At 45.5% G+C, this 24,778-nt stretch overlaps 1 long non-coding RNA gene across 1 annotated transcript; it reads right to left on the bottom strand.

The window, feature by feature from the left end:
* Positions 1–964: 964 nt before the first annotated feature.
* Positions 965–24,778, bottom strand: LOC137432127 (uncharacterized). The gene is made up of 3 exons (XR_010985425.2): positions 24,748–24,778; positions 24,323–24,532; positions 965–1,004 (listed from the first exon to the last, which is right to left on the bottom strand). It is a non-coding gene; the product is annotated as an uncharacterized LOC137432127 (long non-coding RNA).

Raw genomic sequence — 24,778 nt, 5'->3', positions numbered from 1 at the left:
ATAAAATCCTAATGATTTTATTTCCTGTTCTGTTCCTAATTATCCATATGTAAAACTAAGCCATTGAGATATTTTAAAGTCACATTGGAACCTAATGGGACTGGTAATCAGGCGCCGATCCCCGAACTTGGCCCATTTTCTGGGTAATAAGTTACCAATTTTCATCCAATAAAATAGGCAATTAAAGTAAAAACACCCCTCAGAATGCACCACAGAGCACCTATAAATCAAAAAAATTCTAGGGGGACATGCCCCCAGTCCCCCCCTAGCTATGCGCACCTTCGGTGCGACTTGTTCAGTCATCAGTCTGGCGAAGGGGGTATAGGGACATCGTGGGCAATCCGTTGGGGGTCTTGACAGGGAAAAAGGTTAAGAACCCCTGCTCTACACAATTACAATGCTCGAGTATTCAATGAACTTATCCAAGGAGAGGAGGTAATGAATGAGTGGCTCACAGAGGGTAACACCTTCCTCAAATCTGAAGAAACACAACTACCTCATAAGTATAAAACTAATAACATGTCTACTAACAATGTACAAACTTCTGACCACTTAACACAAGAAGAAATGATGTACCATCATCATCATCATCATCATCATCATCATCATTTCAGTTTATTGGGAACATCAAACACTGGACAAAGCAGTCTGACTACTGATATTTGAGACAAAACACAAGACTGATATATTTGTCAATTTTACAATAATAAAACGGTGTTTCATAAAACTTATAAATATATATATATATAGAAACAAGAAGAAAAACACATGCCATATGTCTTTGACATAAAGACCCCGCTGTGGCTTTAGCAATTTTGCTGTTCGGAGTTGAAGGCTGTCAGTTGGCTATCTTTGGTAAGATGGAAAAACAAAATCTTCTGCATATATATGCTCTCATGTATTGTCCTTGTGCCAAGTTTGAACAAAATTGGTCCATGCAGGTCCGAGAAATGGTTGGGGACACGTTTAAGTAACAAAATGGCCGTCCATCAGCCATCTTGGATCTGATCGAAAAAAAGAAAATTACGTGCATTCAAGATCTCTTGTTTGTTTGTTTGCTTTTGTGTGCTTGCATATGTAAGACATCATTCATTATCTATGTGCATAGTTTGAACAAGATCAGTAAATGCATGTCTGAGAAATGGTTGAGGACGTGCTCGACCTCGGTTTTCTTAACAACTAAAATGGCCGCCAGTCTACCAGTCGGCCATCTTTGATCAGATCGCAAAATAAAGTGATGGGCAAGTGTATGCCGTCATGTACTATGCTCATGCTAAGATTTAACAAAATCGGACCATGCATGTTCAAGAAATGGTTGGGGACACGTTTAAGTGATCCAAGATGGCCGATTGACAAAATGACTGCCAGTCGGCCATTTTGGATCTGCTTTCGATAGAAAATGACGTGCATATGTATACCATCATGTATTGTATTTGTGCCAAGTATGAATAAAATCGGTCCATGCATCTCCGAGATTATGGTTGCGGACACACGCACACATGAACAGACGGACATACGAGACCTAATCCATAAACCCCCGTTTCGTACAAAGTCCAACGGGGGCTAATAATAATGATATAAAATTACATTATTATGTAGGGGAACGTGGGGTTAGTTGGAATGTGGGGTTAGTTAGAATATGGGGTTATTTGGAATATGGGGTTATTTGGAACGTTGGTTTAGTTGGAATGTGGTGTTAGTTGGAATGTGGGGTTAGTTGGAATGTGGGGTTAGTTGGAATGTGGGGTTAGTTGGAATGTGGGGTTAGTTGGAATGTGAGGTTAGTTGGAATGTGGGGTTAGTTGGAATGTGGGGTTAGTTGGAATGTGGGGTTAGTTGGAATGTGGGGTTAGTTGGGATGTGGGGTTAGTTGGAATGTGGTGTTAGTTGGAATGTGGGGTTAGTTGGAATGTGGGGTTAGTTGGAATGTGGGGTTAGTTGGAATGTGGGGTTAGTTGGAATGTGGGGTTAGTTGGAATGTGGGGTTAGTTGGAATGTGGGGTTAGTTGGAATGTGGGGTTAGTTGGAATGTGCGGTTAGTTGGAATGTGCGGTTAGTTGGAATGTGGGGTTAGTTGGAATGTGGTGTTAGTTGGAATGTGGGGTTAGTTGGAATGTGGGGTTAGTTGGAATGTGGGGTTAGTTGGAACGTAGCGTTAGTTGGAACATGGGGTTAAGTTGGAAAGTTGGGTTAAGTTGGAACGTGGGGTTAAGTTCGAATGTGGGGTTAGATGGAACGTTGCCATTTTCAAAGAAACAGAGGATGCTGGCTAGATGTTGCTGCCATGTAGTTGTAGATAATGACGTCACTCTTTCCTCCATATTGTTTTCAATACAAAAGTAAAGTTGTTGTTCTGAAGAGAAACGTATGTACGATTTTTGCAATTCTGAGTAAATATTTCTCTTTAAGGAAAAGTTATTTTATCTTGATGATGTAGTTAGATAAAGGTCAATACCTTTTATGTGTTATATGTGCATGTACGAAGCTACAGTATGAGGCAAAGTAGGCCTTGTAACTGAAGCAATGCATTGTGTATTGTATGTAAGGTAGTCATGGTCATTGGGGTTAGTTGGAATAAAAAGTGTGGGGTTAGTTTAAACATGTTCCAACTAACCCCATCATTTATGTTGCCCTATCGAAGTTTCTCAGATGCTGCAGCCATACAAAGGCAAAGGCTGAGCATCCGACATTTTCATTCCCTGTCCCTGATGAAGTTGAAGATTGTCGTCATGAACACAGACATTGTAAAGGAACTACCAGCCCCATACAAAAGTGGTGATACAAAGCGTTGCTCACCAAAACGTGTCTTTGGCTGCTTACAACCCAGAGTAGTGTCAACCCCAATTGTAATCCACATATTTATCTCAGAATAATTAATTATTCCATGGTTTTAAGGCTTAACCCAATCCTCAGCCACACTAATGATTATTTGTGGTATGACTGAAGTTTGGGTTAATGCTCCAAAACCCATTGAATAATTAATGTTTCAACTTACCCCACAGCATGTTCCAACTAACCTAATGGTCGAGGTTAATTGGAACACTTGATATACACGTGCACCAGTCAAATATTAGCATTTCTCAAAATGTTATAATTGTAGCGTGTGTGTGTGTGTGTGTGTGTGTGTGTGTGTGTGTGTGTGTGTGTGTGTGTGTGTGTGTGTGTGTGTGTGTTTTTTTTTTTTTTGGGTTTTTTTTTGTATACTGAATCGAGGCTCGTAAAGAGCTAATACAAAAGTGGTGATACAAAGCGTTGCTCGCCAAAACGTGTCTTTGGCTGCTTACAACCCAGAGTAGTGTCAACCCCAATTGTAATCCACATATTTATCTCAGAATAATTAATTATTCCAGTGTATGTATATATATGTATATGTAGTGGAATATAGTCTGTTTTTGTTTTACATTGTGGGGTATTGATGCTTTTCACCATTATGGATACAACAACATTGCATGTCTTAACTATGTAGAATGGGCACACGGTAGAGCGCATACCTCCGCTAGGCTGAACACATTACGTTTTGCATCCCACTGATAGATCAGATCTGAATTCTGACCTGAACCAAAATCGAATTGGCTTGTTCTTGTCGCCGAACCAGCTCATCCACCAAGTTTTGTCAAAAGTCGTCCACAACTTTTTGAAATATCTTGCTCACAGACGAACAGACATCGGTGAAAACACAGCTGCCGTCCACATTTACTCCTTCAATAAAACACTCAATAAACATTGAAATAAATAAGGGAGAAATGGAAACGGTTGAATAAAAGCAGACACAATGGTTTAATGAAATTAGAGATGACAACCCGACGTTATCTAAACGTACAATTGATACGCAAACAAGAACAGCCACACACTAATGGACACCAAAGGCATTTTCACACATTTGACTAGTAAAACGGCTTGCATAAAACTTGCATGTTTTGGTTTCGTTTAGTTTGTTTTGTTTCTTTGTTAACAAGCAAAGAAATAAATAGGGATAAAATCCTAATGATTTTATTTCCTGTTCTGTTCCTAATTATCCATAATGTAAAACTAAGCCATTGAGATATTTTAAAGTCACACTGGAACCTAATGGGACTGGTAATCAGGCGCCGATCCCCGAACTTGGCCCATTTTCTGGGTAATAAGTTACCAATTTTCATCCAAAAAATAGGCAATTAAAGTAAAAACACCCTTCAGAATGCACCACAGAGCACCTAGAAATCAAAAAAATTCTAGGGGGACATGCCCCCAGTCCCCCCCTAGCTATGCGGGTTGTTGCATAGCTAGAGTGTGCGCAAATCAGAGAGCGCACAACTTTCTGTTGAATCTTAAGGTGAGTCATTTTCCAATCCACCTCCATCTCCATCTCTATCTCTATCTAAAACACGTGACACACTCGGAATTTCATTCAAACCAAAAAAGAAAATAAATAGACTGTAAAATGAGAAAATAAGAGCTGCATGATTTACACGTGACAAAATTACAATTTCTTCTGCAATTGGAAAATGATTCAGTAAAAGCATTCATACCAGAGAGAAATTCAAATTGCAAAAAGTATTAACAACTAACAAAAAATTCAACAACAAGCATTTTCTCCATAAAAATTAATGGGCTCACACGACATCCAAACAAGAAGCCATTATTTATTTATTAGTTGCCAAGGCAAAAACGGAAATTCTGAAAGCTTTGAAAGATACATTATGGTATAATTCTCTCATCTTGTGGAATATGTTTAAGATTGTCATTCTTTTTTTTCTTTTCTTTTTCATTCTTTCTGATGGTTTTCGAAGCAAATTTTTCACCGATCGACATGAGCAGTTGTTTTTCGTCTTGGAAATAAATTTTAAAACAGGATCCAGCAGAGAATGTTTAAAAAATGGTCATATGGCACAAACACATATTTGTTCGCAAATCCGAGGCTTGATCATGACTTGATTGTTTTCTTCCACTTCTTTTTTTTCTTTTTCTTCTTTTTCCGCAATGCCTCCGTCCCATGGTAATTGTGAGCCGACAGAATGAAGCGTCACAATTGCGATTTCCGTCTGGTTCTGACAAGCGTGTTTCTGAAGCGCAAGAAAAGCAGCAGGAAAAAGAGGGGAAAAAAAACCCCAACCGCCGTATAATGAGATTGGAATAAAAGAGACTTCAGACAAAGTATGCGCTTCCAAAAGGCGACTCCATCAATTAGCGATGCGCGCGAGGAATTTTAATTGCACGCAACAAAAAGAGAGAAAAAGAGACAGAAAGAAGGGGCATGGCTGTGCGGCTCTGGAGAAGGGAAGGATACCCGCTATAGAAATTGTTCACGCCGACTTGCGTCGTTCTAAAGAGTGAGACGACAAAAAGAGCCGCCAGCGCCGCCTCGTAATTTGCGCGCATTCTTGGCGACAATGTGCGACGGCTGCGTATCAAAGGATCCCGCACACAATGCACCCGCGACGCTCCTTGCCGCTGCTCCGCGCTCATTTGCGCTCCTCAAAGACCGTCGCCCGAGATGCCCGACTGAGGCTTGCGGAGCCCGGTGCTTCAAAAGATTTCCAATTGGATCCCCTGTTTAGGCCGAACCTTCTCTTTGCTGAGTGTCATGCACAGTGGAAGGGGGAAAAAATCCTCGCCAAACTGAATACTTAAAATGTATAAGTGAAAGCGTTTGAATCAGGTTATTTGCCAATCCTATCTGAGTACTTGTTTTATGATGCTGTGACCCCAGGTTGAAATACAGTTTGTGGTGTTGATCAGGTATCCATGAGCTCTTAAAATATCATCGAGTCTTGCATGCAATATGTTTCAGGTCTTCAATTTGACGACAATCCTTAAAATAACGAGACCGATAGTCCAACAGCAGCGTAGCCGGGCTTGTTTGATACTTTAGTTGAAGAGGATAGTGTGACCTGTGTGGGGATACCAGTTAGCAAATAATTTAAGTATTGAATTTTTTTTTTACTTCAGGCATGGACAGCCGGTTCGTGATTGACTTGGTTAAAAAAACGGCGAATGGCAAACGATGAACCAATAAATTCCACATTCCTGTGCTACCTTCAGTTGAACGTCAGGCATTGACAGCAGGTTCGTGAAGGACTTGGACAAAAATCGTACTCAGTCTGTTTGTTGCTATATCAGAGTCAATGTCATAGATGGAAACCTTTACGTCATTTCCTCGTTTTGCTTTAAACTCGATATCTCTATATTTTCATTCCAAATGGCATCATTCATCATTCCAATCACAAACTAATACCATAGTATTAATATATCAAAATATAATGTTAAAACACGATTGTAATGAGATATTATCAAACCAGCGAACCGTCATCATCTGTTCACTTCCGGAATCAGGAGCAAGGTCCCTGTCGATCGCATTTCAAAATCATAATTGTATTGAGGAATTTCTGAAACTTCCTATGTGTGACACAGAAACTCACTGTGTCCAGGACTATAAATAAGTATCAGCACGGCCAGCCTTGGTTATATGAATAACAGGGGCATAACACTTTCCTATGAGGCAATACACACTGTAAGCAACACATACAGACCTTTGTGACGTTAGTCAGCCACTGATATGTCTTAAAACTTGTATCTAACAGGGTTTAGCACATAATGATAAAGATTTGATTTCAACATTCTGTGTACATTGACATGCAATCACTGAGATCACCTGGCTCTAGATCGCGATTTGCATACTGTAACAATATTTTGACAATTCACTCAAACGAGGCTAAATTACAAACTAACATTAATAAAACATATTTTCATAAATTTTAAGAGACTGTATATTAATTATTTATTACAGTATATGTGTGTGTATATATATATATATATACGTATATATATATATATATATATATATATATATATATATATATATATATATATATATATATACATATATCATTATTATGTCCCTGGGGTAGCGCGTCGACCGCGGAATTCGTGCGCAGAGGTAAAGTGCAATGCAATTATTGTCAATTGCACAATAAACACAAGAAAGAGCAATCAGAGATTGCAGACCCTTAACCAGGATGTGTTTTCAGTAGTTTTTAAGGTTTTTGTGTTAAAACAAATATGGCGGCCGAACCACGTGACCGATGACGTCATCATTTTTTTTTTCTCCACTAATTTATCCCTAGATTATGCTCAAGAAATTTCATCTTCATCGGATGAAGTTTTGTACTTGTCGAATTATGACGTCATAATGGAGGCACCTATTACATCATCATTAACATATTTTATTCCCCTTAGAGAGTTCTTTACAATGAGCCATGTCTCAATTTTTTTTCTATTCAGCGCTTTTGGATATATAGAGGTGCAAAGTTTTCTGTTTTTCCAAGATGACGTCATAATTATCATGAAAAAATTATACCGGTGGAGGTGCACATATGGTGAAAATTTCATGTCAATCGGACCAACGGTTGCAGAGAAAATCATATTTATTCTGTGCGGTCAAACAGACAGACAAACACAGACAAACAGACAGACATACAGACAAACACAGACAGACAAACACAGACAGACAAACACAGACAGACAAACACAGACAAACAGACAGACAAACAGACTCAAATGCAATACCCTCTCCTCAAGCAAGGGTAAATATAGTGTGATCACATTTTCCTGAGATGACGCAAAAACGAAATAGCACCTGCACCCTTCTTGAATGCCAAAAACACATGTATTCGTCATGTTCTCCAACATCCAAGCAAAATTTATGATCAAACAGTCAATTTCGTGCAAACAGAAGTTGGGATTGCGGTCAACATATTTATTTTATAATGTGAACTGTGGTGTGTGTTCGGCTGTCTCCCATTTCCAGCGGCCTCTTCCACGTTGCATTTGAAAAGCTCCGCGCACAGGCAAAGCTCAACATTCAACCAGAAGTACATGATACCAAAGAAGATGTACTTTAAACTTAAAATACAACATGTAATCGCAGTTTGTTTATTAACTGTGTGTTAAGATATGACCTGGGCCGACCGGATGGCGTCGAGGTAGCACAATCGCCTCAAAGCTGTCTAGTCTGGGGTCGAATCTTGAGGACCGAGTCATCCTCGTGTTTCACATCAATGTGCCGTCCCTCGGATGGACATGAAACTGGGCGTCACATCTACTGACATTAGTTGGTGGACATTAAAGGTCGCATGGTGTCCTTCATGCAGAGTAGGCAAGTTATCGCAGGCACCCTGAACAAACTACAAATTCCTGCCTGTGAGTACAAAGGGATCTGGTCTTCTGGTCTGGGTCTGGGGTGTATGACATGAAGAATTGATTCAATTTTGGTGCAGATCCGAATCCGATACGAGAATTTTTAAGTGACTTTTCACTATTTTTCACTATTTCACTTCACTCCTTCATTCCTCTTTATTCCCGCCTCTGGAAAAACTCCCTCACTCTATTCAATCCCATTCCTCCCTCCAGGTCTTTAAAACAGCTGTTCATCACAATCTCTTATCTTACCCCATCCAAAACCTTGATCTTTTCTACCCCGTTAATTCACCCCAGATCCACTTTTCTGAAACACCGACTTCTTTCCTGGAAGTCCTAGCAGTGTCCATTTGTTTTATACCTCTCCTACCTCCCCCTCCCCCTTCCTATGCCTTCTATGCCCAAGCCCTTTCCCTCCCACAGATCTTCCGATGTCCCTGGTCTCTGCTGTTGTAATTGTGTGCTTCCCTCTCTCTCCCCATCTTGTCTCCCGCTCCCTTTATTGTATGTTTTATTTGTCCGATTGTTTTTTTTGTTATTGATGTTAGCTCTTACACGAGCCTCGATGTTGTATGCAAAAAAAAAGATATAAAAAATTGGGAAGTAGCACCAAAAACAATATATGGCACGACATTTCAAAAGGTTGTGGTCGATTTGTGAAAAAACTAGGTGGACGAGTTGGTTAGGTGAAAAAAAAACAAGCAATTGGATTTTGGTTAACGACTTCAAGTGTATCGTGCCCCCCTGGGGCGCCCTCTCATTGACAGGATTTGCATCGAGTGGGGTATGTTAAATGATTTACTATGATTTATTCGTGTATGTAAAAATGAGCAGCCCTGCAAGATCTTTCTATTTCCGGTGTTTTTAGATGTTTTTACAACCTTCGGAAAGGATAAATCGATTTGAAGGTTTTTGAAATCCATTGATCAAAACTTTGAGCTACACGGATGGGCAGATATGACAAAAGCCCTAGAGATGGCCGCTAGAGATACATCTAAATCCTTCGAATCTGTTTTTATTTATTTATATATATTGTTACGGATTTATGGGAATTTATGTGAATTACTATTCAGGTCATTGCTTATTAATGTTTATTCTATTAAAGGTTGTTGTGGTTAAATGGTTAGAGGCGCTCTGGATAACAGGAGACCGGAAACGGGATGGTGAACCGGAAGAAAAGGAGAAGACAAGGTCCGGGAGAAGCGGCCATCTTCTTCTCATCGCCCAGCTCCGACGCGAGCGGTGTCGATATTGAGCAGCGTGGGGAACGCTGCGTTTGAAAGCCCGTCTGGCGAGAGGACTTACCTGTGCGGGGTAATTACTGGTTACACGTCAAGTTGCCGTGGGTTCGTGCACGGAACCAAGCGTCTGGCACAGTTCGCCTCCACGTCTACAAGGACGCGTACGGGTCGCACCTTGGGCCTCGCGCGCTTTGCGAGCCGCGCTTTACTTTGCCCGCTTTGCTTTGCAAGGAGGTGTGGGCTGCAGCAGCTGTTCCCGGTACGCGACGTGCACGTTTGGAGCACGTCAGCCAGGGGTTCGTTCAACCGCCCGTGTGCGGAGAAGTCGACCTTCACCTTGGTCTGGAGGGGCCCAGAGACATTGTGAGGGACAGTGACCATTGAGGGGTCGTGAGTGGGGAAAGGGGGGAAATATACGAGATGGCCATCTTAGTAATATTGGTGATTGATTGTTGATGGTTGTTGATTGATTGGGGAATATATTATTGAGTAATCCGGATCCTTGGTGTGGGGTTTCTTATTGACTTGAATTATTGTGTCTTTCATATTGATTGCACTACGAAAGCGTATAAATCAGAGATCTTTCTGGCGGGGTCCTCCCACGGTCCGGGGGTCACCAAGACCAGGTAGTTACCGGGAGGACCACGTAACAGAAATTGGGGGCTCGTCCAATTGAATTCCGGGATCTAAAATTGTATAACATAATAAAATAATAATTTTTAGTAATGAAAATTAATTAATTAATTATTAATTGGTAAATTTTTGAGAAATTGTGGTAAAGTCTTGGGTGAAGGTTAACAGGTGTTAACGATAGTCACCATGGCGTTTGTTGCACAGAACTTTGCGGTAACACCTAGTGAGGCACAGTTCCGAGCGTTACTAAAAGCGGACCTCTTGAAATTGGCCAAACATTTTAACTTGGAGGTCCGAACTAATTTGAGGAAGGCAGAGTTGCAGACCACGGTGATACAATCTATGGTGGGATTAGGAACATGGGACGAGTTAGCCTGGCAGTGGCTACCCGAAGAACCAGAAGACGTTGAGATCCGGAAACTGGAGTTGCAATTACGGAGCCAGGAACGGATCAAAGAAGAAGAAAGGAAAGCAGAAAAGGAAAGAGCAGAAGAAGAAAGGAAAGCAGAAAAGGAAAGAGCAGAAGAGGAAAGGAAAGCAGAAGAGAGGAGAGAAGAGAAACAAGCAGAGGAAAGGAGAGTGGAACGAGAACTCCAGGAAAGGTTAGCAGAAGAAGAAAGGAAAGCAGAAAAGGAAAGAGCAGAAGAAGAAAGGAAAGCAGAAGAGAGGAGAGAAGAGAAACAAGCAGAGGAAAGGAGAGTGGAACGAGAACTCCAGGAAAGGTTAGAAGGGAGAAAAGCAGAGGAGAGGAGAGCTGCAAGGGAACTCGAAGCAGAGGAGAGAAAAGCCGAAAGGGAATTAAAGGAACGTGACATGGCGCTTCAGCAAGAAATTAAATTCAAGGAGCTGGATTTAATGAGAGAACGGGGAGAGGTACCACCCTTGCTGACGGGGTCGACACCTAGCCAGAAAACCTGGGATGTGGGCAGACATGTGAGGCTGGTTCCACCCTTCAGTGAAAAGGAGGTCACTCAATTTTTTCCACACTTTGAGAAAGTGGCTCGACAGTTAAACTGGCCAGAGGAGGCCTGGACCATACTAGTGCAAAGTGTGCTGGTGGGTAAAGCTCAAGAGATTTATTCGGCGCGACCAATGGACCAATGTGCAGATTATGAGGTATTGAAGAAGCACATCCTCAAAGCCTATGAGTTGGTTCCTGAAGCTTACCGGCAAAAATTCAGGAACGCCAGGAAGAGGGAGAGTGAGACCCATGTGGATTTTGCCAGAGTGAAAGAAAACATGTTTGATCGGTGGTGTGAGTCGAAAGGAGTCGGGAATGACTTCGAAGCATTGCGTGACCTGATGCTGGTGGAGGAATTTCAACAGTGTGTCCACGAGGACATCAAAGTGTACCTGCAGGAAAAGAAAGTACCAAAGTTGTGGGACGCAGCCACCATGGCAGATGATTATGCCTTAACACACCGGATAGGGGTCCACACACCTAGCTCCTCGCCTAGACTTCAGCAGGGGAGTTATGGAACACCCGGTGCGGAGAACGACAATACATGGCGGCGGCCTCGAGAGGATTATGGGGACAACGCGGATACTCCAACTGTTCGAAATCAGAGGGCTACGGGCCCAAGACAAACTTATTTCCCGGAGGGCCCGAGGCAGACCACGAGTTTTTCCTCCGGGCCTACTTGCGCCTTTTGCAAAAAACCTGGACACTTGATGTCCAGTTGTTACCTCATGAAAAGGGACAACCCAGAGCGGAGTCCGACTATTACAACTCCGAATGCGATGGCTAGCGTAAGAAATCACCCACAGAAGAGTTACCAACCATTTATTTATGAGGGGTTTGTCTCACTCGAGGGAGACTTGACTAACCCAAGACCTGTTAGGGTATTGAGGGACACAGGAGCCCATCAATCCTTAATGCTTGAAGGCATTTTGCCATTGTCAAAGAGTACCGCAACTGGTGATAGTGTTCGGTTACAAGGGATCGGTGGCTGTGTTAGTGCCCCACTTCATGTCATCCATTTGGAATCAGATTTGGTGTCAGGACCTGTCACCGTCGGTTTACAAGCCACGCTTCCTGTAGAGGGAGTATCTGTGATTATCGGGAATGATTTGGCCGGGGGGCAAATTTATGGTAACCCGAGGGTGGGTAAAGAGAATAACACCACACCAGCTCGGGATGGCGACAAAAGTTCCAAGTTATTTGTAGGGGGACTGAACTTCAACACAGAGGAAGAAGTTCTGACCTCTGTCTTCCAGAGATATGGGCCGCTGGTGGAAGTGCGGGTGGTAAAAGACAGGGAAACGCAACGGTCAAGAGGGTTCGGCTTTGTCACGTTTGCAAGCACAAGAGACGCCAGGGAGGCAGAGAAGAATTGGAATGGTAAGGATTTGGAGGGTCAGACCATAACAGTAGGGAAGGCATTTTGTAGGCGTCGAGAGGTCTACAGAAGAGGACCACTTGGCGGTAGTTTTGGTGTTGGCAGCAGCCGATATTACTATGGAGGCTCCCAGAGTTACGGCATCTCCCGAAAGAATGATTGGCAGAGGACTGGCCGAGAAGGAGACCGCCAGTCTGGTGACTGCTGGGACAAGGGGTCCCACCGTAACTGTTAGGAGTCCGGAGAAGTTGAAGCACTCTATATACGGCGGAGCCGCCGAGCCTGGGCTCCTACACGGGCTAACCGTGAACGCCACGTTCTTAAAAGGCGTCCCGGTAGGGAACGGTCCTACACGGACTAACCGTGAACTCCACGTTCTTAAAGGCGTCCATGTAATGAACTTTCCTCCCCGGACTAACCGTGAACCCCACATTCCTTAAGGCGTCCATGTAGTGAGTACTCAGCTGGGCCTCCATCCAAGAGCAACTAGAAGTTGTTGACGCTTTGTCCAGAGTGAATTAATCTGGGGGTTGTTGTGAAATTTTGTTGCTTTATTTTTAAGTGATAATTGTGCCCGGGGGGAACTGAGGATTTGGGGGTGTGAGTTATGGGGTTTGTTTATCAAAGTTTCGCTGGGTTCAAACTTTCTTTCTTGAAGGGGGGGAGTGTTATGGATTGATGGGAATTTATGTGAATTACTATTCAGGTCATTACTTATTAATGTTTATTCTATTAAAGGTTGTTGTGGTTAAATGGTTAGAGGCGCTCTGGATAACAGGAGACCGGAAACGGGATGGTGAACCGGAAGAAAAGGAGAAGACAAGGTCCGGGAGAAGCGGCCATCTTCTTCTCATCGCCGAGCTCCGACGCGAGCGGTGTCGATATTGAGCAGCGTGGGGAACGCTGCGTTTGAAAGCCCGTCTGGCGAGAGGAGTTACCTGTGCGGGGTAATTACCGGTTACACGTCAAGTTGCCGTGGGTTCGTGCACGGAACCAAGCGTCCGGCACAGTTCGCCTCCACGTCTACAAGGACGCGTACGGGTCGCACCTTGGGCCTCGCGCGCTTTGCGAGCCGCGCTTTGCTTTGCCCGCTTTGCTTTGCAAGGAGGTGTGCGCTGCAGCAGCTGTTCCCGGTACGCGACGTGCACGTTTGGAGCACGTCAGCCAGGGGTTCGTTCAACCGCCCGTGTGCAGAGAAGTCGACCTTCACCTTGGTCTGGAGGGGCCCAGAGGCATTGTGAGGGACAGTGACCATTGAGGGGTCGTGAGTGGGGAAAGGGGGGAAATATACGAGATGGCCATCTTAGTAATATTGGTGATTGATTGTTGATGGTTGTTGATTGATTGGGGAATATATTATTGAGTAATCCGGATCCTTGGTGTGGGGTTTCTTATTGACTTGAATTATTGTGTCTTTCATATTGATTGCGCTACGAAAGCGTATAAATCAGAGATCTTTCTGGCGGGGTCCTCCCACGGTCCGGGGGTCACCAAGACCAGGTAGTTACCAGGAGGACCACGTAACAATATATATAAATATATATATATATATATGTATATATATATATATATATTGTTGTGGATTTGAGAATTGTTGTAAATATCACCCTCTGTAAGTGTAATGAATTCTTGTAAATATCTCCGTTTTGTGTGTAAAGGTCAAAGATCGTCCTCTTAGTTACTCCATATACATACACGCAGGCCACCATATACCCTTTTAAATATTTATTTCTTTATTCTATGTGAGTTTAAGGCTCTGTTGCCCATTAGTTGACACTCCATTGCACCGAATTCAAAAAGATAGACTCCCCTGAAATATCCCCATGGCCTCTGAAACCTGCCAGCAAGGTGGCGTTCGCCGCTGCTGCTGCTTTGGGGTTGTGTTCTTCGCTGCAAGACTCCATTAGCCACGAGGTAATCTCGGAGAAAAGGGGGGAGGAGCCACCTTACGGGCATAGCCTGCACCTCGTCATCAAGGGTGGAGCCCCGAACGACCAACCACAGGATCAGTGGGTGTGGCTTGGTAGGGCGTGGGATATAACCCGTGGTGGGACGCCCCCACCAGAGAGATGCGTCAGATGCGGCAGAGACGGGAGATGAACTTTGGACCACCGCAGCTTTGAAACCACCGCAGCTTTGAAACCACCGCAGCTTTGAGACCACCGCAGTTTTGACCACGGCAGCTTTGAGCGGTGACGGCAGTTGCAGCCCCGAAGCAATGTCACCGTACGAGAGACGGTTGAGGAGAGTCGGCGGCTGCTCAACTCGAGCCGCGATCATCCCAACCACCCGCATCCTTCCCGCCTTGTGATACCACCTCCTCATCAGTCCAGCCATCCACCACCAGCTGAACCTTCCTCTCCTTCCTGCCATTCCATCCTTTTGTGTACATGAGTTTGTTTTGTGTGTCTTGTCCCTGGGTATAAGTTAAGCCTGTTTAGATAAGTTAGTATTTGCACTGTCTTCTGGTCCTTCCATCCTTTCTGTCTTTATTTTCTTATCCTTCCTTCTCCTTGGTTTCTTTTGATTGTGTACATAATATTAGTAATAAATTACATTTGTATTTCCTACCTTCGTTCTTCTTCTTCATGCTCGTCCGGTCATCTTTGTGATTTCCCAATTGAATACCTGTGGCACGATTTGGCCAACGAATGAGAATCGGGGCTAGTTCTTGTTAATGGTTCGTGCCGCGATTGCTAAACCGCTCGGCAATTAACATCTGTCCACGGTCGCGAACGGGGTTGCGCACCTGCCTCTCCGGAGGGAGCTTGTGCAACTTCAGGACTCACGTCGGTCAGTCAAAAACAAAAGGGGGATTAATCCCCCCTTCTTAAGGGGAAAAGGCCGACGTAGAGATCCGTAACAAATTGGTGTCAGGAGCGAGATTTGGACCTGAAGCGCGCTTCGCGCGCTCAAATTACTAGTGGCCCACAATTTTCTTTAACATCCTAAATTTAAAATCGTGCCATGGATGGTCAAGGCGATCGGATGCCAGTGAGGGAATTAGAAGAGGGGTTAGGGGTAACCCAGGACCACAGGGGGGAAATAGAGGAGGAGAGCAATGAAGATGTGGTTTTGGGGGTATCAGGTGCACAAAATGGCGGCGCTTCGCACGTGGTTGCGGCAGCCGAGCCCGAGATGCCAGCGTACATGCGAGTCTTTATGATTCAAATGATGGCAAAAATGGATGCCCAAAGTGATAAATCCACCCGAGAGCGAAGAGAAATGGGTGGCCAGATGGAAGATGGGTTAAACAATTTGAGGAATGATATGGGCAATCAAATGGGGGCAATGAGGGACGAAGCAAGGGGTACCAGTGAACGGCTAGACAATAAATTTGAGGGTTTAGACAATAAATTTGGGGGATTCGAAAACCAAATCGGGGGGCTCGGCGGCAAAATCGGGGGGCTAGAAGCCAAATTTGAGGGGTTGGACAACAGGTTGGAAGGGCTAGAAGGTAAATTAGGGGGACAACTGGAGGACATGGGTAATCAAATTGGGGAAATGAAGGAGGGGTTAACGGGGTTGGAAAACAGAATGGCTGCCCAGGAGAACCAGATGGAAGGGGTGAAGAATGGGTTAGGGGGGTTAGAAAACACCATGGAAGGCAAATTGAGGGAAATAGGGGAGCAATCCGCCCGGGAAATTAAACAAATGGGAGAGCAGATAGAGGAGGTGAAAATCGGGTTGGAAACCAAATTGGATGCCCAGAGGAATGATTTGGAGCAGATGAGGGCAGCCTTTACCAAGGAGATGGGAGAAATGGGAGAGGAGATCAGACGGGGTGTGGGCGAGGAGTTCGCGGGGGTACGCGAGGAGGTAAAGCGAGGTGAGGAGCATATGGAGAAAGAGGTGAGAAATAGGACGGTTAGGTTACAGGGGGGCATAGAGGATCTAACGAGGGGAGTAGAGCAGCTGACAGTGGGACAAAAGGAATTAGTGGAGCAGGTGGAAAAGAACACTGCGGTAATCGGGGGGTTAAAGGCGACTCAGAAGGAGATAAAAGAGGGACTTATAGCGACGAAGAGGGAATGTCAGATGGTACATGAGGGGTTGACAAAGAGGTTGGACGAGGTGACAGAAGCAATGGAGACGAAAGAACGGGAAGAAAGGACGCACATAGAGATGACTAAGGTGGCATTAGAGGAAGAAATTGAGGAGGCGCACCGGGAAATAAAAGAGGTGAAGCAAAAATTAGAGGATGTGGAAGGAGGGGTGAGTGAAATTAAGAAGAGACGGAGGGAAACTCAGAGGGAGATAAAGGAGGAGGTGATGGAATATGTACAAGGTCTGTGCTCAAATCATGATAATGTACTTACTAACCAAATAAAGAGTTTGCAGGTGGCGAAGGAGGAGCGGAGACGAGGTGCCAAGGTGAGTGGCGATATACTCGGAAATGTATATGGTGTGAGGGGAGATTCAGTCGGCTTGGGTGTTGGTTTAGACCCGGGTGTTCGTGAGAGGCCGCTGGTAAGGTGTGCGACTGGTCCGGAGTGTGAAGGAGGAGGTGTGCGAGGATGTCCGACTATGGGGTGTGTGAGGAAAAAGTGCGTGCCAAGGAGTGAGTGTGCTGGCGAGAGTGAGTTGGTCGTGGCGCGTGTGCGGGGGTGCACATGGAAGCGCGTGATGGGGAGTGTTACAGGGGATGTAACGGAAGAATGCACACCTGTGGTGAGTGTTACGGAGGGCGTAACGGGAGAGTGTGCGCCAGAGGATGCGCGAAAAAGGTGTGTAACAGAGGAGTGCATGATTACAGAGTGCGCTGTCAAGAGTAAGGGTGAATGCGCGACCGAGTGTGGTGGTGAGAGTAGTGAGAGTGACACGAAGCACGAGTCGGTTGTAGCAGGTGAGAGAGGATGCACACCTGGAATGGAAGGATGCACACCTGGAATGGTCGAGCGCGTGTGGGAATGCACACTGGAGTTAGTAGTGAGGCACCTGATTGGGTGTGCGGAGGAGAGCACACCTGTGGTTGTCACAGAGGATGTGACCGAGGAGGGGGCGCGAAGAGGTGTGTTGGTGAGGTGTACGACCGACGAGGGTGTGCCAAGGTGTGCGGTGGTCAGGTGTGTGACGAAGTCTATGAGTGTACCTGGGGGGTGTGTAAGAGAAGGTGCAATGATGGAGAGTATGGAGACAGCTGGATGTGTGAGCAGGGAACGGAACGCGGGGTGTGAGCATGCAAGTGGAGCATCGACGTTAAACGGAGCAGCGGTTAGATCGACTTGTAGCCGAAGCGAGCCCTCGGTTCGTGCCGGGCTTTGTGTGCAGCGGGAACCAGCGGGGATCGTAACCACGGCGGTTTCGAAAGAACCGCCGTGCGGGATCTACGCCGGGCCTCGCTCCGAACTGTCGCGTCCGTGCTCCGCTAGGCGGAGCGGGCGGCCCGGTCGGAAGGGTCGTCACGGCGACCCCTTGTGGTTGAGGCGTTCCGGCAGGGCGAGATCGGGCCATCGGATGGCTCCGTGCCGAGATGGTGCGTGGAATCTCGGCCCGAGTAAACCTCCTTCCCTGCACCGAATGCCGGACGGACCCAACCGCCGGCAACGAACCACCCGCATGCATTGCTCGGCTTTGCGAAGCAGAGTTTTGCGAAGGTAACGACGCACTGAGGCTCGAGTTAAAGGACATTTGGTCGGGATAGGGAATTTGTGATTGGAAAATTTTTGATTGGTCGGAATTGGAGGAGCCAAATTGATAGTGGGAGGTACCCGATGTGATGGGATGGCAACTCTGCCATCCCTCACAACGGGGCACATGAGCAATAGCTATGGGGTTTATGGCAGTGTAAGCTCGCCGAGGGAGGGTTTGGATAATGTATCGGGACCTAGAGATGACCATAGGTAAGGGTAGAGGTAAGTAGCAACATTGGACAGGTAGTTGGGGACATAGAGAGGTTAGAATGGTTGTTAATGATGTGGGATGTGCTTAGTTTAAAGGGAAGACGGGGAGCACCAAGTTAGCAGGAAACCAGGTAGATCAGATGATGCCGTGTGTGTGTGTAAAAGTGTATTCAGAAGTGTATTGTGAAAAGAGTGAGGTGATTGTGAGTTGTATTGAGCGTGGAAGTGCATGGGGCAGTGCATGAGGAATAATTGTGGTTGTGCATTGTATGGAATGATTGAAGAAACCTGGGAGGAAGGAGGGTGTAGGTGGCACCAGGTGTGATTGCACAGGTGTGCAAGTGAACAGGTGTATGGAGCAGTGTATGAGTGAGTAATGGTGATTGTGTGTTGTGTTGAGCAAATGGTCCTGGAGGAAGGAGGGTGCAGGAAGCACCAGGAGTGATGGCACAGGTGTGCAAATACAGGTGTGTGGAATACATGGAGTATGGAATATATGGAGTATGGAATGGATGGTGTGGAGTGAGTATGGTGAAAACTGTGGAGTGGAGTGGATGGTGCGAAGGTGTGTATGGGGAGGTTGGACCCCATCACGAATACCCGGGGAGGGTAGTTTAAGAGTTAGGTCGAGGGAGTAGGTAAATTGTGGTTGGATATTGGCATCTGTGGTGCGTGGTGGAAGAATGGTGTTTGGATGGGTGCATTAGTGACGTGGAAATGGCTGGGCGTGTGGCCTGTTAGTGTGTGTAGTTAAATGTGCACACCACCACTGTGAGGATGTCGGCCAGGTGAGGCCGCAGGTGGGCTCTGGGAGCCGTTAGAGTTGTGGATGGGGCCCGAGGATCCGGAGGACGGACCCGGGTAGCCCAGTGCCAGAGAGGGCACTGAGTGGGGAGAGCGCCAGAGGGCCTTCCCCAGTTAGATAGGTTAGGGTAAGGAGCAGGTAAGCTCGGAGGCAACTGCAGTGGTGGAGGTGTGCAGGTGGGTAGACCTGCTGGGAGAGCCACATGACCCAGTCCTGAAATTGTGCAAACGCACAGGGAGTTGAATCGGGGGAGTGAGACCCCAAATTGATGAAGCACCACAGTTTGGGCAATGGGAATTTGGTTCTTAAAACCGCATAGAGTAAGATTGCCAATGGATTGGCAGGGAAAGACCCCTGGTAGTGTAAAGTGTATTAAAGTCATTTAGAGGATAGTTAGGATTGAAATCTCCTTGCACCATCTCCATCCACTCACCTGAGGCAACGACGGTGCTCCACACCATGCCATGGTTTGTTGTTGTTTTTTTTTTTTGTGCAAGTGTTTGGAATGTGAGACGCATCATGACGTGGGTGAGACATTGTGCTTTGATGTTCCATCTCTCCCTCCTTATGAGGATTGATGATGAATTGGTGATGGCAAATTTTGGATTAGAGGGATTGTTGGATGAATTTGGTATAGGGGAAATATGGGGAAGACGTGACGGTAGAGACGAATTATAAATTGTTGTAAATACGGGGTAAGGGCAAGGGTATAGTGGGTAACATGGGGGGTGACGTACGGTAGGGACGAGCTTTTCTCCGCTCAGTCTCCAGACGCACCTCACCTTGCATTGCCTTTATTGATGTGTACCCTTGTGACCTTACCCCTCGCTAACCTGCCCTCCCTGTCTTCCTTCCCCGACCCATGGATCGTGCTCTCTGGGCACTGAGGGGAGCGTGCGGGAGTCCGCCATTGTGTGCCCGAACTCTCGCAACCACAGCTGCCTGCATCGATGCACCACTTATGGACCACATATCTGTGGCTGAGCACCACTTATGGACCCCACGGGTTGGGGCATGGCCCCTCTGCTGGAACCGGCCATGATGGCCCGAGATCTTGCTGGCAGACACCAGTAACGTAGCACACAGGTGAACCACCCCGAGTCGGCCCCTGTGGGCCATAAATAAAAAGTGGACACACTTTGTGCTTTTTATTATGTCTAAATAGGCCGCCAGCAAGAAGATCACCAAGAAAAGAAAGACAACATCAGGAAGAACAATGGCTAGCAGAGGGAGCCGAAGAGAAAGAGCACCAGGGGTTTGTTTATTTTTATTATGAACTGGTGACTGTGCACTCCGGTGCGTTTTTTTTGGTGCTTTATGGTGCTGATTTTTGGTGCTGGTGCATCGATGCAGTGCAGGCTTTTCCCCCCCCCCCCCCCAAAAAGAACAATCACAGGTCCTGGGTTAGCTTTGTAAATACCATTAGCGTTAATTGTAAATAATGCTCCCCACCGTTGATGTTTAGTTTGAGAACAATTCCGCAATTCGGTTAGCTGTGGGCGTAAATCTGTTAGGTATTAGTCTAGTAGGAAGACTAGGTCCCCCTGCACCCCCCGGAGATATACTTCTAATCAGTTTCTAGATTGGAAAAAATGTGTAGAAAATGACTAGCTATGGCCCCAAGCTGAAAAAATGTCCCACATACCATTTTTATGCAAATTACTGCTGCAAATTTTATGCAAAATTATGCAAATTTTATGCAAATTTTTGATGAGGAGTAGAGTTGAGGGGTCTTTGAGGGCTTCATCGAGGTGCTCTCGGTTGCAAGACTGGGTCATTCTGAGAAGCACAGCAGGGTCAGAGATCATGATGTTCTCCTCCTCAGTGAATCTCTCCATCAACAGCCTCTCCATTGCCTCACACACTGTTTTGAGGCAAAAGAGGGACTTTGCGTAGGCCTTTCCACTGAGAACACCTTTGAGAGATCCACTTGTTACTAGTTGTGCCTCAAAGAGAATCTCTGCATATCCAGAACCACGCATCTTGTGTCCAGTGAGCATCCCGATGTAGTTCATGGATGTGTGGAAGGGTCCAATCGTTACTACATGACTAGCAAATTCATTTGGCCAGCGCCAGATGATGGGAAGGGCTTTCATGCAGACACCCAGATCAAATGTATTCAGGACCCATCTCTGACCCACCTCAGCAGTTGCTGCCTCGGAACGCTTCAGTAGCTCACGAACAACTGCGTTGTCTGTGATCGGTCTGTGCCTGGTGCCTGCATGGCATGGCAATGGCCTGCAGCCTGTGCCTGGGCTAGGGGGTTTCACCTCTGCAACTGGTTCTCCCCCACCCAGCAAATCAACAGTCGACTACTGCACGCCTATCCACCAACCGATCACAGACAACGCAGTTGTTCGTGAGCTACTGAAGCGTTCCGAGGCAGCAACTGCTGAGGTGGGTCAGAGATGGGTCCTGAATACATTTGATCTGGGTGTCTGCATGAAAGCCCTTCCCATCATCTGGCGCTGGCCAAATGAATTTGCTAGTCATGTAGTAACGATTGGACCCTTCCACACATCCATGAACTACATCGGGATGCTCACTGGACACAAGATGCGTGGTTCTGGATATGCAGAGATTCTCTTTGAGGCACAACTAGTAACAAGTGGATCTCTCAAAGGTGTTCTCAGTGGAAAGGCCTACGCAAAGTCCCTCTTTTGCCTCAAAACAGTGTGTGAGGCAATGGAGAGGCTGTTGATGGAGAGATTCACTGAGGAGGAGAACATCATGATCTCTGACCCTGCTGTGCTTCTCAGAATGACCCAGTCTTGCAACCGAGAGCACCTCGATGAAGCCCTCAAAGACCCCTCAACTCTACTCCTCATCAAAAATTTGCATAAAATTTGCATAATTTTGCATAAAATTTGCAGCAGTAATTTGCATAAAAATGGTATGTGGGACATTTTTTCAGCTTGGGGCCATAGCTAGTCATTTTCTACACATTTTTTCCAATCTAGAAACACTGATTAGAAGTATATCTCCGGGGGGTGCAGGGGGACCTAGTCTTCCTACTAGACTATATGGTGCGATGCAGCAGGGGGACATACTTATTTGTGTTTTAAAACTGTCGCACTCAGGGTCAGGTTAATTGTAGAGGGAATTACACCTATGTGTCACACTAAGTAAAGTTTTATAGGCCCGGGGACATGCCTGGAGGAAGAGAGTGCAGTGTTGTGGATTTGAGAATTGTTGTAAATATCACCCTCTGTAAGTGTAATGAATTCTTGTAAATATCTCCGTTTTGTGTGTAAAGGTCAAAGGTCGTCCTCACCATATACATACATGCAGGCCACCATATACCCTTTTAAATAGTTATTTCTTTATTCTATGTGAATTTAAGGCGCTGTTGCCCATTAGTTGACACTCCATTGCACCGAATTCAAATAAGATAGACTCCCCTGAAATATCCCCATGGACTCCGAAACCTGCCAGCAAGGTGGCCTTCGCCGCTGCTGCTTTGGGGTTGTGTTCTTCGCCGCAAGACTCCATTAGCCACGAGGTAATCTCGGAGAAAAGGGGGGAGGAGCCACCTTACGGGCGTAGCCTGCACCTCGTCATCAAGGGTGGTGCCCCGAACGAGCAACCACAGGCTCGGTGGGTATGGCTTGGTAGGGCGTGGGATATAACCCGCGGTGGGACGCCCCCACCAGAGAGATGCGTCAGATGCGGCAGAGACGGGAGATGAACTTTGGACCACTGCAGCTTTGAAACCACTGCAGCTTTGAAACCACCGCAGCTTTGAGACCACCGCAGTTTTGACCATGGCAGCTTTGAGCGGTGACGGCAGTTGCAGCCCCGAAGCAACGTCGCCATACGAGAGACGGTTGAGGAGAGTCGGCGGCTGCTCAACTCGAGCCGCGATCATCCCAACCACCCGCATCCTTCCCGCCTTGTGATACCACCTCCTCGTCAGTCCAGCCATCCACCTCCAGCTGAACCTTCCTCTCCTTCCTGCCATTCCATCCTTTTGTGTACGTGAGTTTGTTTTGTGTGTCTTGTCCCTGGGTATAAGTTAAGCCTGTTTAGATAAGTTAGTATTTGCACTGTGTCTTCTGGTCCTTCCATCCTTTCTGTCTTTATTTTCTTATCCTTCCTTCTCCTTGGTTTCTTTTAATTGTGGACATAATATTAGTAATAAATTACATTTGTATTTCCTACCTTCGTTCTTCTTCTTCATGCTCGTCCGGTCGTCTTTGTGATTTCCCAATTGAATACCTGTGGCACGATTTGGCCAACGAATGAGAATCGGGTCTAGTTCTTGTTAATGGTTCGTGCTGCGGTTGCTAAACCGCTCGGCAATTAACATCTGTCCACGGTCGCGAACGAGGTTGCGCACCTGCCTCTCCTGAGGGAGCTTGTGCAACTTCAGGACTCACGTCGGTCAGTCAAAAACAAAAGGGGGATTAATCCCCCCTTCTTAAGGCGAAAAAGGCCGACGTAGAGATCCGTAACAATATATATAAATAAAAGACAGAGAGAAGGAGGGATTCTCTCTTTGAAGAGAGAATTTACAATTCAGAGAGAAGAGAGAAGAGAGAATGAAGAGAAGAGAGAAGAGAATTCAAAGATTTCTCTTTTTGAAGTTTGACCAATTTTTTTTTTTTTTTTTTTCATGAACCAAACTTTGGGTGCCTAATTGGATTGAAATTAGTGGGTGATGAGATTTTCACCATTGGAAAGAGCATGAAAAACTGTCAATTGTGCCAAACTTAGTTTTTTCCTTTGTTTTTGAAATCTCGATTTCTAAGGAATCACTTTAAGTAGCTAAGGGCCGGATCCAGATCCGACCTATCAGTGGACACAAAACATAAACTGTTCAGCCTGGTGGAGGTATGCGCTCTCATGAGTGCGTACTACTTTTTTTATAAGTTCCACCCTAATACAAGGAGCACATCTTGTAAAAGGGCCTCTGCATTGTAAGAGCAAGCATGGCATCATATGAAATGATTAAAGCATATAAAACAATTCACAAAAAGCAGAACATTTGTTTGCATTTGTGATTTGGGCAAATTAAAAGATGGAAATGAGATTTTGGGTGAGTAAGTGAAAACAAAGGCATTTCATTTGGGCTTTTAAACAGTTGAGAGGATAAACATGTATGGGGTTTCTGGAAAGTCGAGTTACTAAATTGAGATGAATTCCATGTGCTTTCCACATTACTCAGTTGGAATATTATGACAAGCCTCGGAGTTGGTGGGATATTTTGGGTCAAAATGTGGACAAAGCAAGTATATCCTGCACTTATTTAAACCAGCCTTGTGTTAATTAATAGAGCAGAGTTACCTCGTAGTTTTATCTCACAAATGATAAGTGGCTTTCAAGTACTTCCAAGATGTTATGGGCAAGAACCAGAGAGAGTTATTTGTTGTTGTTGTTGTTGTTGTTGTATAGCCCAAGACGGTTCTCTCGAACAAGCCCATGGCATGGAGACAGCTGATCGATCTCCCAGGTGCGACCCAGAGATTCCCCACATCCAGGATGGTGTATCCCTGCCTTCACAAAGTCAGGTCCACGACAAAGTTAGAGACAGAGAGACACAGAGACACACTTGACTTTTATTACAAAAGTATTTTAAAAAACAATAAATGATGATTCAAAGAAAACAATCACAATAGTTGCACAAACCTATACATGATAAATAAACAAAATATAAGCAAATAAACAAGCAAGTATTAAGGAAATCAACTACATAGTAAATACTAACTGACCCTCAGCTATTTTGCAAAATGCATCTCTCAC

The sequence above is a fragment of the Myxine glutinosa genome, chromosome 8 (assembly GCF_964187855.1).
Source record: "Myxine glutinosa chromosome 8, kmMyxGlut1.1, whole genome shotgun sequence".
NCBI lineage: Eukaryota > Metazoa > Chordata > Myxini > Myxiniformes > Myxinidae > Myxine > Myxine glutinosa.
Note: the sequence above shows the minus strand (reverse complement) of the source record. Positions and strands in the feature narration are given on the sequence as shown.